At 40.6% G+C, this 16,830-nt stretch overlaps 1 protein-coding gene and 1 long non-coding RNA gene across 12 annotated transcripts in view; both read right to left on the bottom strand.

Annotated features, from left to right (window-relative positions):
• Positions 1-16,830, bottom strand: part of LOC135111971 (circumsporozoite protein-like) — a 175,442-nt gene that overhangs the window by 3,140 nt on the left and 155,472 nt on the right. The window lies entirely within an intron of this gene.
• On the bottom strand, positions 10,852-12,920 carry LOC135111970 (uncharacterized). The gene is made up of 2 exons (XR_010273952.1): positions 11,746-12,920; positions 10,852-11,054 (listed from the first exon to the last, which is right to left on the bottom strand). It is a non-coding gene; the product is annotated as an uncharacterized LOC135111970 (long non-coding RNA).

Raw genomic sequence — 16,830 nt, 5'->3', positions numbered from 1 at the left:
CGCGGGTATTGTTTCCCTATGCGCTCATAGCAGAACAACCCAACAAGGCAAGTCTTACACCCGAAAGTCTCCCACCCATAAAGCTTCCCATCAGCCCCCCACTGCTCCTAAACCACGAGGTCCTTCTCATCTCACACCTGCCAGGGCAATGACAAGAAAACATGAGGCAGGCTGGAACAAAGAGGAGGATGCATTCAGCCCCGGTCTGCACGATACAACCCTGAGGAGAACGCTGGATGGCAGACACTATACAGCTTATAATCAAGCCCACGCCTACACCTCAGGAGTGGGCAGATGGAACACAAGCCACCTAGTGCAGAAACACCGGTGTTTGAAACGCAGGAAACGTACAGTGATAACTCGCATGGTTACAGAAGGGAAAGAAATAAATATGCTAGTGAGAGAAAAAAAAAAAAAAAAAAACAGCATGTTACAATTGCGGAGAATTCAAACACCCCAGATGGTTACGTAGAAATTCCTGATTGTATGATTTTTAGATGTGACAATGGTCGAGGAGCCGGGATATGCATGTATGTCCATAGTACCCTCAATCCCTCTGTCATTAACCTAGATGTGCCAAGACCGACAGGCGTGGAGGATGTATGGGTAAAGATACAGTGCAGGAAGTTGCCGGCCATCATCATTGGTTGTGTATATCGACACCCTAAGGCTTTAGCCACATCATTTGACTACATTCAAGATGTTTTTAGGATGGTAGGTCTGCGTGATAAAAGGATCTTTATCCTAGGTGATTCTAATGATGATATGATGACAACGAGTAATAAAATCAGTAAGATAATAAAAAAACAAGCTGACACAAATAACAGATAGACCCACAAGAACAACCTCAACATCAGCTACTTTACTAGATCTCATAATAACTAATAAACCTGATGTCATTCTACCACAAGACGTTGTTCCTCAGGTCACTGTTGATCATGACCTAGTGTCTGTTGTTTTAATGGTTAGAAAACCTAAAAAACTGCCCATGGTAAAAAAGTTTTCGTAATTTGAAGAACTATGAGAGACACTTTTTGTTCGCTCCTTGACAATGTTCATAATATGAATAATATATTTTTAACTGACGATGTGAACAAAAAAGTATGCATTTATAATGACGTTTTTATTAACCGTCTTGACATGTGTGCCCCTCTTGTAACTAAAGCAGTGAAAGGAAAACCTACACCATGAATAAATGACGATATCCGTGAGGCAATGGAGGACCGTGATAGGTTACAAAGAAAGCTTAAAATCAACACAAGTAATTCACGGTTACGGAAACGTTACAAAACAGCCAAGAAACTATAATAGTAATAAAAATAATAGTAATAAAACTATGGTGCATCATTACCAAGTCCGTCTCAAAGGCAGTAAAGGGAACACTTCGGTCACATGGAACGTCATTAATGAAATTATCCCTAGTCAGAAAAATATGCACATTGCCTATATTTTTTTTTATAATCTAAGTGATAAAGCCGAAGAGTTCAATAATTTCTTTCCTAGTGTTGGAGAATTCACTTTTAAACGCTCACAGAAGGTAAATCTGTCGTCCATCTCCCTCAGTCTAATATTAATATTATCTCTGCTTTTAGGCCTGAACCCGTAGATACTAACACCGTTATATTAACAGTTAAAGATCTTAATGCAACCAGCTCTGTCGGCTCTGATGGCATAGGGTTACGGTTTCTCCGGGAAGCGTGGTGGTAGTTAAGTGAGGCTGAAGAGGAGGAGCACAAGTCATGCTGCGATTGATGGATGATGGCAATCAAGGGTCGCAAGAGAGGAGGCGGGACGCAAGGCGCCTTCAGGCCAGTCACTGCTGGTGTCCCTCGCCTCCCCTTCCTGCCTCGCTGCGAGGTGAAGGGGCCACTACCACCGCTGGCTCAACACTTACACTACCTTTGCGTCTCAACACTGAAATGCTTCAATGAATGGGAATGAACGGGAAATTAATGGTCACTTAGAATTGCTTATAACAAGTACATGTTACTGTTTTAAATCAATCTGTCTGTCTGCGTCTGTCTGTTTATCTCTGTCTCACATGTTCACTACAATGTTCTGTAAGAATGAGCATCCCAATCTCTGTTGCTTTATTGCAATGCATCTGTTTGTATTAGTGGTGTGTGTGTGTGTGTGTGTGTGTGTGTGTGTGTGTGTGTGTGTGTGTGTGTGTGTGTGTGTGTGTGTGTGTGTGTGTGTGTGTGTGTGTCTGGTGTAACATTACGAGTGGAACAATATTTACGAGTATGGGTCAGTAGGTCTGTCTTTAGGTATATTTAGTAGTTTTAGGAAATCAATGACAACTACGTATTGTGCCTGAAAAATGGCATACCGTAAATACGAGGCAATGAGAGAAAAAATATAGTTAGGTCACTATGTATGCATTTTCTTCGCTTACAGTAACTGTTATCACGAAAGAATATACGAGTAACGGAAGAGGCATACGTTTATATTATGCAAACATTATGCTGTATTAATATCCCAATGACTAATTCAGTTTAACTTTTGGTTAAGTACTCGGGGCAGGGCACGGTAAACTATTTATTAAAGTGCTTTACAAAGAAATTATGCAAATATATTCTTTAGAATGAAATATACCAGTTTCTGCCGCTATTTAAAACTACTTTGTCTATGTCTGTGTCTGCCCGCACATCCATCTGTCCCTCTGTCTATTTGTCTGTTTCTCTGTCTGCTTGCTTGCCTTCTATTTTTGCCTGCCTGCCTGTCTGCCTGCTTCTTTGCCTGCCTATCCTCTTCAAGTCAGGCTGACTATTTCCCTGTCACCCTGTCTGTCTGCCTGCTTTCTTTCTTTCTTTTTTGTATGTCCATCCACCTCTTTCCCCGCCCGTTAGTCTGTCTGCCTCCTTGCTTGCTTGCTTGCCTCCCTGCCTGTTTGTTTGACCGTCTGCCTTCCTGCCCACCTGTCCGCTCTCTCTCTCTCTCTCTCTCTCTCTCTCTCTCTCTCTCTCTCTCTCTCTCTCTCTCTCTCTCTCTCTCTCTCTCTCTCTGATGATTATGTAAACATGTCAAAACATTATTTAACCCACTACTACGAAATAGCAAGGTACTTAAAGGCTTGTCTGTAAGTGGTATCAGTGTGAACAGGTTACATCACGCTCCTATACAATCATGATTTGCGCAGCACATCCTCCATAGTAGGTTGGCAGGCACTTCCCACACGTTAAGGAGTCCTTCTTCATTTCACTCTCTAATTTAAACTTCTTTATGCAAATGAAATTAAAGTTCGGGATTTAAATGATCACTTTCTTTTTTAGTACATAAACAAAAATGTGCTGGACAAATACAACGAAAAAATCTATAAAAAAAAAAAAAAACAATAATAATATTTCAGCCAAACTCCACAGTAACGAAAGCTTTCATAAATATATGAAGATATTGCAAAGGTCACACTGAAATATTATTTATCACCGTACAACTACCATACCTAATTCCCGGAAGCAGACTCATGCAGGATATAAAAAGGTGAAAGACAAGAAAGTAGAGGAGAGTCTCCTCCCCACCCACGCCCCCATCGATCCTGCAGAAGCTGGCAAGAAGAGGGAAATTTCCATAAAAAAAAAAAAAACGTAATTTGAGAGGAAAGTAATTAAGAGATGATTTCTACTTCTATCACATCTAGTCTACATACGGTCCTATTTTTATTATTGATATCAGATAAGACGTTTCCTCTTCCTTAAATATGACTGAGTGGGATACATGTTTACTAGGTGACTATGGTGATGGGTTAGTTGCCCGGCAAGGACTCCATTCCTTATACCATTATTGTGACGGGGTCAGCAGCAAGTCGCCGAGGAACCTAGCCATCACCAAGGTCTCTTTAATGTGATTCATTTTCTCTGTTGTGAATTAGTTGTTTTTCTTCCTCAGTCACATATACCCTCATCGCACCGAAAGACTAAATATCCGCGGTAAGATTTCTATAAGGTGAACAGTGACAACCGGGTATTTGACATTAAATATTTATCAAGGCGATTTTTAAATGTTTCTATTGTATTCGACCTGACTACGTTGGAGGGCAATTCTATCCAAATATTTACTCACCATATATATATATATATATATATATATATATATATATATATATATATATATATATATATATATATATATATATATATATATATATATATATATATATATATATATATATATATATATATATATATATATATATATATATATATATATATATATATATATATATATATATATTAACGAATCATTATCAACAATGGTTATCTTGGTCTATAAATTGGTATGTTCAACTTCAATAGCTACAGCAAAAGCAGCAGCACCAGTAGTAGTAGTAGTATTAGTAGTAGTAGTAAAACAGAACAAGAACAAGATGATAAGAACAAATACTACTGATAGGTCACCTTATACTATTACTACTACTACTACTACTACTAGTACTACAACTACTACTATTACTACTACTACTACTAATACTATTACTACTACTACTACTACTACTACTACTACTACTACTACTACCTATTTTTTTTTTTTGTGTAGCAAAGTATAACAGTAATGAAAACAACAGCGTCACCAACAACCACAACGATAACAAAGGCATCAGCCGAGGGAATGAGCGGAACGATAAGACTAAAATGAAACTTAACAGTACAACCACCACCACCACCACCTTCATCACCGCTGCGTCAAAATCCACACCAGGCTCTAATTTCATGGTACTTGTAGGTAGTGGAGTGTTTACATTAATTACTATCAAAAGTGCTGGTAACGAAACAGAAAATGTTGTCCTCTTTGGAAGAACACGTGGAGTCAGTGTAAAAAAAAAAAAAAAAAAAAAAGTGAATGGGAAGAATCGATTAAAAAAGATGATTAATGAAAAGTAAATGATAAGGAAAAGGTAATTTCAATATGCAAGCCAACAGAAATACATAATAACATAGTGAATAGTGGAAACGGAAGAAGGGAAATTCATAAATGTGGAATATGATTAAGGAAAAACAATGAAAAGGGAAACGGGAAATTAAAGAGAAAATAAAAGATCAACAAGAGTAATGACAGATAATTAATATAAGTAAGGCAAGGAAAAGTGGTATGAAAAAATAAACAAACAGGAAGCTACACTACACGAGAATATAAAGACAACAAAACAGAAAGCAAAACAAAAAGCAATCGTAGAAAAAAAAAAAGATCAAGGCGAGTTTTAAACGTTTCTATTGTATTCGAGGTGACTACGTTCCAGGGCAATTCAATCCAAATATTTACTCACTATATATATATATATATATATATATATATATATATATATATATATATATATATATATATATATATATATATATATATATATATATATATATATATATATATGTTTTTTTTTTCATATAAGAACATAAGAACATAAGAAATAAGGGAAGCTGCAAGAAGCAACCAGGCTTACACGTGGCAGTCTCTGCATGAAATATACCTACCTATTTCCATCTATTATCCCCATCCATAAAACTGTTTAATCTTCTCTTAAGGCTCTCTAGTGTCCTAGCACTAACAACATGACTACTGAGTCCGTTCCGCTCATCTACCACTTTATTTGAGAACCAATATTTTCCTACCTCCTTCCTAAACCTAAATTTTTCAAGCATGAACCCGTTATTTCTTGTTCTACCTAAGAATTTTGCCTACATCCCCCTTGTTATAACCCTTATGCCACTTAAAGACTTCTATCAGGTCCCCTCTTAACCTACGTCTTTCTAAAGAATGTAAATTTAACAACTTCAATCTCGCCTCATAAGGAATATTCCTCATCCCCTGTATCTTTAAGTCATTTTCCTCTGTACTGATTCTAATAGACCTATATCTTTCCTGTAATGGGGGGACCAGAACTGCACAGCGTAGTCTAGATGAGGTCTGACCAGCGCCAAGTATAACTTTAATATTACTTCCGGCCTTCTGCTTTTAACACTCCTAAAAACTCATCCTAGTACCCTATTTGCCCTGTTTCTGGCTTCTATGCATTTTTTTTCCCTAGACGGAGTTCAGAGCTAACTATAACTCCTAAATCTTTCTCGTACCCTGTACCTACCAGAGTTTAGTTGTTTAATGTGTACCTACTGTGTGAGTTTCCTCTACCTACGCTACGTACTTTGCATTTATTGATATTAAATTGCATTTGCCATCTGTCCGTCCATTCATTCATTTTATCTAAATCTACCTGTAAGGCGATGGCATCCGATTCTGACCTAATTAATCTACCTATCTTTGTGTCATCCGCAAATTTACTAACATCACTACAAATTCCATTATCCAAGTCATTGATTATATATATATATATATATATATATATATATATATATATATATATATATATATATATATATATATATATATATATATATATATATATATATATATATATATATATATATATATTAGAAATAACAATGGCCCTAATACTGATCCCTGTGGCACCCCACTAATTACATGACCCCAGTCAGATTTCGAGCCGTTTATTACAACTCTTTGTCGCCTCTCACTAAGCCACTAAGCCAGCCTAATACCTTCCCATCTATCCCGTGTGCCCTAGCCTTTCTCAGGAGCCTTTGATGGGGTACCTTATCAAAAGCTTTACTAAAGTCTAGATAATAAGATATTATAACTATCACCAGTATCTACTGCCTCGTACACTTTACTGTAAAAACTCAACAAGTTTGTCAGGCAAGACTTCCCCTTCGTGAAGCCATGCTGTGACTGATTTATCAAGTTATGTTTGTCTAAATGTTCCCTAATGTTCCTCGCTATTATTGATTCTAATATTTTACCTACAACTGAAGTCAAGCTGACAGGTCTATAGTTAGACGCTAAAGTTTTATCTCCTTTCTTAAAGATGGGAACTACATTAGCCTGCCTCTACATTACTGGTACCTCACCTGATTCAAATGATTTCCTAAAGACAGAGACTAACAGCTCACTAATAACCTCTTTGCATTTATTAAGTACTATGGGATATATCTGGTCCTGGTGTCTTGAACTTTTTTAGCCTATCTATCTCCTGTTCCACTATCTCCCTAGTTATGGAAATATCTGTCAGCTTCTCATTCTCATCTGCTCTAAACACCTGTTCACTATCTGGCATATCCTGCATGTTTTCCTGGGTGAAGAAAGTAAAAAAATACTTATTCAGAAGTTTACTAATCCCTAGAACTAACCAGCTCCCCATCTGCTGCCTTTAATGGACCTATAGTATCCTTATTCTTCGTCCTGTATACCTGATAAAATCCCTTGGGGTCCGTCTTCGCCTGGCTGGCTACCTTTAATTCATAATTGCTCTTAGCTTTCTTCGTTAACTTCCTGACTGTTCTGATTCATTATATTGAGACCTTAAAACTTCTTCACCTGCCCTTAATCTCTTATATATATTTCTCTTACGCCCTATATAATGCTTTAACCTAGCAGTCATCCATTTATGGTCTACATTTACCTCACCTAATCCCCTCATCTCGGCCCCTACCATCCTCTTTACTCCCTCATCTACTCGCCTCGACCTCACCTCTCTCATTTCAGCATGACCTGACATTCCAACATACTCACACCTAGCTCCCCCTTCCTCTTTCCTCCGCCCCTTCCGGACACATCTTCTCTCCTCTTGTCCTACACCCTCAAGCCTCACCTCACCTCTCTCATCCTGCCTTATCTCTCTGAACTCCGTCCCTGACCTGACCTCACCCTGCATCCCTTGCCAGTCCACTCCTTGGAGGTACCTTTTTAATTCCTCAAAATCTGCTCTCCTAAAGTCATGTATTTTACTAGTGTTTTTGCTTCTAAAAGTTTCTTCCCATTCTAAATTGTACCTAATTTCCCTATAGTCACTGTTACCAAGCTGTCCTCCAACCTCTACGTGCGTGACTGCTTCCTCCCTGTTAGTAAGAATTAAATATATAATATTATTCCCCCTTGTTGGTTCTACGACTACCTGTTTTAAAAAATTATCCTGAATTACCTTAAGAAATTCCTCTGTTTCCTTGTTACCCACCATCAGACTCCAGTTGATATTCCTAAAAATAAAATCTCCTACCACACATACCTGACTGTATCTACCTGCTCTATTTAATTCCTGCCACAGTGAGGCGTTAATTTCCTTTGTACTGGTCGGTGGTCTGTAAACTACCCCTAGTACTACTGACTGCGATCTTTCCTTAATATCTACCCATATCGACTCTGCTTTGTTATCTGTTTTAATTCTACTGTTAATACAACACTGTAATGTGTCCCTAACGTATAACGCGACGCCTCCTCTTCTCCTGTTTTCCCTATCTTTATAGAACAGTATATAATCATCTATCTTAACTTCTGGATTAAATACTTTTCTGACATATCTAACCAAGTTTCAGTAAAAGCAATGATATCAAATTTCTCTACACAAGCTATTCCTCTAAGCAAGTCTATTTTATTCAGAATACTTCTACAGTTTGTGTAGTAAATACTTAAGCTATTTTTCACCTTCCCTGAGCTAGCTACCTTTCTAGATTTAACTAATTTGCCCCTCGCCTTCTCCTCACTACCCCTTCTTCCCTCCCGACTAACGAAAAAAGCGCTGGAGTGCAGTTACCTTCCGCTCGAGTGTTTCGGCCAAAACACGAACACCCTGGCGTGACAAATGCACTCCATCCCTGACGTACAAGGTGTCCCTACCATAGAAAAGGTCCCAGTTGTCAATGAACGTCCATCCATTACTCTTACAATGATTCGCTAGCCTGCGATTCACTGTAATAGCCCTGGACAGCCACTCAGCACCCTAATCCTGTCCAAAGCCTGTCGAAACCTCCCGATAAGCTCCTCACTCCTGAACTTACCAAGGTCATTCCCTCCCGCACTGAGAAAAACAATGGGCTTGGTCCCATCTTTTTCTAAGCACGTGTCTAGCTTATCAGCTACCTTCCTTATCCCGGCCCCCGCCAAACACACCCTCGACCTACGCTTCCTATCCCTAGCACAGAACGCACTATCTAAGTGCCTAACCCGACTATCACCAAACACAAGCACTCTACCTTGGGGCAGGGTAGCTGCATCTGCCCCTTCTTGTCTCTTCCCGCCATGTCCACTTCCATCTCCTTCCCTTCCTCCAGCACACTGAAGGGATTCTTCGTCTCCGCGCCTTGAGGACCTTCACCCTCTTGCCTCCCCTACACACACTGCTCCTCCGTCGCCTTATTAAGTAAGGTGACGGTGGGGGCACGACCATCCCTCAGGTGCTGAGATCCTCTCACAGAACTCAGCCTGCAGGTCTGAGATCCTCCCACGAAACTCAGCCTGCACCTCCGAGATCCTCCGATGGAACTCAGCCTCCACCTCTGATACCTTCGCAACGAAGGCCTCGAAAACAGGAGAACTAACACAACCAGACGACTCAGCAACACAAGGCGCCATGTCTACACTAGCCAGCTATATTAGCGTCAGGTCACTGCTCACTAAACACGTCCGTTCATTAGTAGTACTAGCAGTAGCAGTAGCAGTAGTAGTAGTAATAGTAGTAGTAGTAGTAGTAGGTAGTAGTAGTAGTAGTAGTAGTAGCAATAAAAGTAGTAGTAGTAGTAGTAGTAGTAGTAGTAGTAGTAGTAGTAGTAGAAGTAGTAGTAGTAGTAGTAGTAGTACTAGTAGTAGTAGTAGTAGAACTAGTAGTAGTAGTAGTAGTTGCTCCTTTTGTTGTTGTTGTTGTTGTTGTGGAAGAAAGGAAAAGCAGCAATACCAACAAGAGCAGCAAGATCAGCGACGGCAACAGCAGCAGCAGCAGCAGCAGCAGCAGCAGCATATTTAGTGTAATAATCTCTAACAGATAAAACACGCGGTGAGAAGTAACACGAGGCATCCTGGACAAACACCTGTCCACCTCGGCCCTGCAGGAGCTAAGATAGACAAAATGCATTTATAGTTGTTCAAGTGTCCAGCTTAGGTTACAGAGGCGTAGGTTAAGTCAGCCTGGTTGCATGGTGCACACCAGGATGCATGATATTTTTTATGGTTACCCAGAATTGTTGGCTACATGGAAGTGTACATGACGTGACCAGTGTCATGAGGAAGAAGAAGTAAGTTGCCATACTGCTTAGTATGAAAAGATATAAATTGTGATTAAAGTATTACAAATTCATGTATTATATTGGTATATTACAGTACACTCAAACGCAACCCGCGCCTCATGTGTTTGAGACGTGGCGTCTTAAGACTACAGAAAAATGTCAGATATTCATGTAATTCTTTTGTAATCAGTTGTCCAAGGCTAAAGGGTACATAAATGTACTAAATTTATTTAATTTAAAGGGTGGATGGATTTAGAAAAGGTGAAAGTGCTGCAAAAAAAAAAAAAAAACATTGAATATATTATCAGAAAAAAAAAAATACGGAATAATAAGACAGTCTTCTGCAGGAGAAGAAAAAGAAGGAAAAAGAGAACTAGTACAGCAACATTCTCGCATGCATTGTTGAAGTGTGGATGTCTGAAGCAGCAGCCTTTCCTGGCACTTTCATAGTCAGTCCCCTAACTGAGTTAGCGTACTTTCCTTACATGGACCCCTGGAACTTTTTTTTTCTTTCTCTAAACTTTGCCTGGCGCCAACGGAGATTTGACCAGTCGTAGTTTACATATATATGTTTCTTCCTCCAATGGCGGTGACGCTGCTGCTTCTTCCTCTGAGAAAAGTGGTGGTAGTTCTTTTTCTCTGCTTCTTTTTCTTGTTTTCATCCTCTGATGGCGGTAATGCTGCTGCTGCTGCTGCTTCTTCTTCCTCTGATGGCGTTGCTTCCTGTTCTTGTTCTTCTAAGAGAGTCAGTTTGGTGGTCTGAGTTGGTGGTAGGGTAGTCAGAGAGGGGAAAGTAGGAGGTACTGCACACTCACCTCCCCTGCTACCCAGTCATAATTCAAGTCAGGTTGGTGGAAGACTGGGAAGGGTAGGGAGGTGCTGCACACTCACCTTTCATGCTCCGCAGGTTACATTTGTCAGGTTGGTTGTTTTTGGAGTTGCCAGGGTCAGTCAGTCAGGCCCAGTCAGTCAAGGGAAGTGCTACGCACTCACCTTGCCAAGATCAGAGGGGTGGTAGTTGTGGTACATTTGGAGTTGGTAGGATGAGTCAGATTAGTGGTGGAAGTCAAACTGGGAAACTGGGAAGGGTAGGGAGGTGCTGCACACTCACCTCCCATGCTCCCCAGGTTACATTTATCAGGTTGGATGTTTTTGGAGTTGCCAGGGTCAGTCAGTCAGGTCCAGTCAGTCTACGCACTCACCTTGCCAACATCAGAGGGGTGGTGGTGGTGGTACATTTGGAGTTGGTAGTGGAAGTCAAACTGGGAGACTGGGAAGGGTAGAAAGGTGCTGCACACTCACCTCCCATGCTCCCCAGGGTCAGTCAGTTTGGTGGTCTGTTGCCAGATTATAGTAAGATTTGTAAGTCAGTCTGGTTGGTTGTTTTTAGAGTTGCCAGGGTCAGTCAGGCTGGTGGTAGGGAAGCTACCACCATCAGGGTCAGAGTGGGTCAGAGAATAGGAGGTACAGGTGGTCTGTACATTTGGAGTTGCTCTTAGAAGTTGCCAGGATGAATCAGGTCAAACTGGGAGATTGGGAAGTGTTGGGAGGTGCTGCACACTCACCTCCCATGCTCTTCAAGGCCAGTCAGTTTGGTGATTACATATCCGTAAGTCAGTCAGGTTGGTTGTTTTTTGAGCTGCCAGGGGCCAATCAGTCAGGGTCAGTCAAGGGACGCACTCACTCTCAGAGGGGTAGTGGTGGTAGTCTGTACAGTTGTCAGGTTGGTGGTCAAAGTCAAACTGGGAGACTGGGAAGGGTAGGGAGGTGCTGCACACTCACCTCCCATGCTCCCCAAGGCCAGTCAGGATGATGGGTCTTTAGAATTTGCCAGGATGAGTCACGGGAAGTGCTACGCACTCACCTTGCCAGGATCAGTTGCTAGGGTGGGGAATACTGGTGGTGGTCTGAACAGTTGGAGTTGCTAGGATGAGTCAGATTGGTGGTCAAAGTCAAACTGGGAGACTGGGAAGGGTAGGGAGGTGCTGCACACTCACCTCCCGTGCTTCACAGGTGGGGTGGTGGTCTTTGGAGTTGTCAGGGTCAGTCAGGTTGGTATTGATTTATTTTTATTACTTATTGTTGATTACCAGACTCATTTTATTGACTTATTTTATTTTTTTATTGTTTTTTTTTTCTTTATACTTATATATATTTTATTCTTTTTTGGTGTGGTAGTCTGTAGACTTGGGGAGAGAAGGGAAGTGCTGTGCACTCACCTCTCTTGCTCTCCCGAGGTCCGAGGTGGTAGGGTGGTTTTTATTTATTTTTATTTTATTTATTTTTTCTATTTTTTTATTTATTTATTTAATTTTTTTTTCGTGGTAGGTGAGTGCTATGCACTCACCTTTATTTTTCATTTATTTTTTTTCCTGTTAGGTGAAGTGCTATGCACTCACCTTTATTTTTTTATTTTTATTTATTTATTTTTTTTATTAATTTTTGCCTGGTAGCCCGTAGACTTGCCAGGGTTAGGTAGGGGAGAGAAGGGAAGCGCTGTGCACTCACCTCCCTTGCTCTCCCGGGGGCGGTAAGGCGGTGCCTTCCTCCCCTGGGGAGGGGTAGGGAGGTGCTGCGCACTCACCTCCCCTCCTCCCCGTGGGCAGCTCCATCACCGTACCTGTGTGTTTGAGGCACACATGGTGATGGAGGGATGCTCTTTGAAGGTTTTTGTGAGTTCCGAGAGGGGGGTTCGAACCTACGCGCCCCTCACTTCCCTCACGCCAAACTCCAAGTGCATCACTCTACCCACTGGGCCACGAGGGCCCTTTTTCTTTTTTTTAAAGTTGGTCTATTTCCCCATCTTCCCCATCTTTTTTGTAAAGTTGGTCTATTTCCCCATCTAATGTTCACGCCAGTATGTATTAAAGAATTATCATGTGAATTATTTTCATCATGTTATTCATTTATTGTATTTTCTATGGGATATGACCGCTGGCATCCCACACACACTGGGTTCCCAAGACTGTCACTACGCCATGAAACCCCAACGGTAAACAAAATATATTTCAACACATGATTTCCCCTCCTGTGTTCATGCAGCACGAAATATTCAATAAAAAAACTGCTGCTGATTCTAATGTGAGCGTTCATTCCCACAGTGATAATTAGATAATTGTTGACTTGTGGGAGCATGTCGTGGAGTGCAAATAGCAGTAGGTGAGATCAGAGAACTTTACAGAGGCGGGCATTCCTTGTGTCTGGAGCCGCCTCCTGGAACCCTCCCCTGTGCTGCACCACCACCACCATCACCAACAACAATAACAACAACACAACATTACACCTGTCCATCCTGCAGCACGAGAATGACTCAGCCCAGAGAACCACGGATTGCTTTATTCGTAATTCACGTCCACTCTCAACATAGACATCAATCAAATTATGTCATTGAAAAAGCTGGTGAAGCACTCACTTCTTCACACAGGCTTTACTACCTATCAGCAGGATGAAAGCTTCCGACTGGGAGGAAGGGCGGCGTCGGGAGGGATTAAGGGAGAGAGGGTAGGGGGACCAGCGGAGGCTGCAAGTGTGTTTATGCTTCATAGGTATAAAAAAAAGAATACTGCATGAAAAAGAAGAAAGACCTGTGCCACTCCCATCCCTGCTCCCCGCGTGAGGCGATACGTAGTGAAGTGGTACTGTTGTTGTTATTATTATTATTATTATTATTATTATTATTATTATTATCATTATTATTATCATTATTATTATTATTATTATTATTATTATTATTATTACTTATAATATATTATTTATTATTATTATTATTATTACTACTATTATTACCATTATAATTAATATTATTACCGTCATCACCGTCATCAGCACCATCATTGCAGTGTAGCGGATTTGTCCTTTTATTTCCGTGTCGTAACTTGTAAGATGTAAGTTTTAATAGTTCAGTATTTGTAACGATGGAGACCTTGTTTTTTTTATTCTTTATGCACTGCAAGCTGTCATTGGCATTTACAGCTATATTTTCTACTGTTTTTTTTTTCTGTTACTTATGTACTGAATCTATTTGTTTTGCAGAAAAAAAGTTCAAACAATAACAGACCAAGAGGTTCCGATTCTAATTCTGATTCTGATTCCTTCTCTTCCTCTCTTTATAATCTCATTTTGCATCCTTCTACATCATTCCCTCCTTCATTTCATCTTACTTCTTGCTACTTACTTTCCTTCCTCTACATTTACCTCCATCTCATCTCCCTCTCTTCCATTTTTATGTCCGATAATGCTCTTCCTCTTCCTCCTCCTCCTCCTCCTCCTTCTTTTTCCCCTCTTCCTCTTCCTTTTCCTTCTCTTCCTATTTCTAGTCCGATGCATTCTCCATATATCTGCTTATTTCCCTCCTGTTGTGATTTCTTTATCATTATTCTCTCTCTCTCTCTCTCTCTCTCTCTCTCTCTCTCTCTCTCTCTCTCTCTCTCTCTCTCTCTCTCTCTCTCTCTCTCTCTCTCTCTCTCTCTCTCCAATACATTCCTACTTTTGAAACTCTTCGTCAGCCTTCGTGAATCCTAAAACTCCAACAAACAGCCAGCAACACACTCAGTCCCTGTGCTTCCCTGAGCAGTAAAGGGCGGACGTTGTCATCTCCCGGCGTTACTCCTTCGAGATGCACAGTACAATATGTAAGTTCGTGTAGCGTCAGCACATTGACCGAACAGTTGAAGAATGTATGTCAGTACGTATATCAGTATATCTTTGACCTTCTGTCTGTCTTGTGTGGGTGGGTGCGTGATTGCTTGGGAGTCTCTGTCCCCAGCTTAGGTGCAATTTTGTGTATTTTAATGTATCTGTACTGTTTGTCTATACTGTCTGTTTGTCTATTATCACACACACACACACACACACACACACACACACACACACACACACACACACACACGCACGCACACTATCTCAACATTTGCTTTTTCCAAATGTCGCATAAAAGAAAGAAGAAAGAGGCAGAAAAGTGTGCACGATATACACATGCATGTGTATTGTGTTGCAAGACATCCTCTCTCTCTCTCTCTCTCTCTCTCTCTCTCTCTCTCTCTCTCTCTCTCTCTCTCTCTCTCTCTCTCTCTCTCTCTCCATGGTTCTGCCGTTAAGATTTCAACACAATTGAAGTGATCCACACAACAATACATAAAATTCATAACATTTATGCATTTTCCATTTCTGGTAAGGTAATTCATAGACTAGCAGGATAACTGTGTGTATTTTTGTCGACAGGAAAGTGTGTGTGTGTGTGTGTGTGTGTGTGTGTGTGTGTGTGTGTGGGCGCCTCTGTCTACAACGTGATTCACAGATAGGAGGATTCATGTTTTTTTTTTTTATTGTCTCTTTTGTGTTTTATAATGTTTTGCTTTCTTTTGTTTCTCTAGGTTTATATGCAAAATCTCTCTTTTTTATCCATAGCTCGTGTGCAATTTACGAAACATGAACATACATATATCTTCGTTATGCGAAATTCAGTGTCTGCCTCAAAGTCTCTGATATTTTTCTTTTTGTAATGATTCTATATATGTATGTTTGTTTACTATTTCATTTGGCATATGCACCCATCAGTCAGTCTGTCTATGTGTCTTTGTCTGTGCTGCTTTCTGAATGTCTGATATGCTGGCTGACTCTCTAATGTAATTTCCTTCTAACATAGTACATACCTTTATTTATCTTAGTTTGTTTACCATGATTTACAGTTGCATTTCTATATGTTCTGTCCATCAATATACAGCTAATTTCTCTCTTTATCTGATTCATCGCTTACATTTACACTTTCTTCTTATTTGTTTATGTATATTGCTCTTCAACCATCCTACCTTCCTGTGTTTCTTCACTTACCTATCCATTCGTCGATGTTTTATCTGTGTATCTCTCCCTATCTAATACTTCTACCTTCTTATCTAACAACGGGGATTTAACAATATATATTCCCACTTATGTACTTATTATCCATGTCTGTCTGTCTGTCTATCTATCTATTAATCTAATCTATTTTCTACTTATTAAACTGTTTATCTACCCATCTATTTATAAGTATATCTAATTAAATACCAACAACACATTTCTCTATCTGCGCCTGAACATACTCACCGATCCATCTCCCCGTTCACCGCCACTGTACCGAGATAATGCACCCTCAATACACTCCTATACTCGGCGGCGGCTAGGCAACGCTATTTCGACATGTTCCAATAAGCATCCCTCCAGTTCCTCCCACAGCTCCCTGCTTATGAGGGGAGACAAGGCCCTGCTAATACTACGGGACTGGAGGAGGAGGAGGAGGAAGAGGAAGGGCGTCTATTGCAAGCATTATGTCGACAAAAGGAAGGATGGAACGTAAGGGAGAGAGGATGAAGGATGGTGGAGCGAGGGAAGAGAAGAAAGGAGCTCGTGAAAATGAGAGAAGTTGAGAGTGAGGTGTGGTGGTGGTGGTGGTGGTGGTGGTGGTGGTGGTGGTGAGGGATGGGAGATTAAATAGGAATGATTAGTGGTGGCGGGGGTGATGTATGGGACAGAATCATGGTGGAGTGTTGTGTAAGCTGTGGTGATGGTGACGGTGATGGTGATGTTGTGGTGACGAGGATGAGCTTGTGCGTGAATGATTACTGATTAGTGATGACAGGTTAATAGAGCGTCAGTTTATATTAACAGCCACTGGACATGATACATTACGGACAGCTGGTGTGCAGTGGAGGGAGCGTGTTATTATCATAGTCTCCAGATCACTTATTAGAGTCTAGAATAGATCATAAGGGTAACAATTTGGTTACAGTTTACA

The sequence above is a fragment of the Scylla paramamosain genome, chromosome 23 (assembly GCF_035594125.1).
Source record: "Scylla paramamosain isolate STU-SP2022 chromosome 23, ASM3559412v1, whole genome shotgun sequence".
Lineage (NCBI taxonomy): Eukaryota > Metazoa > Arthropoda > Malacostraca > Decapoda > Portunidae > Scylla > Scylla paramamosain.
The sequence above is the reverse complement of the archived record's forward strand: the minus strand, read 5'-3'. Positions and strand labels throughout refer to the sequence as shown.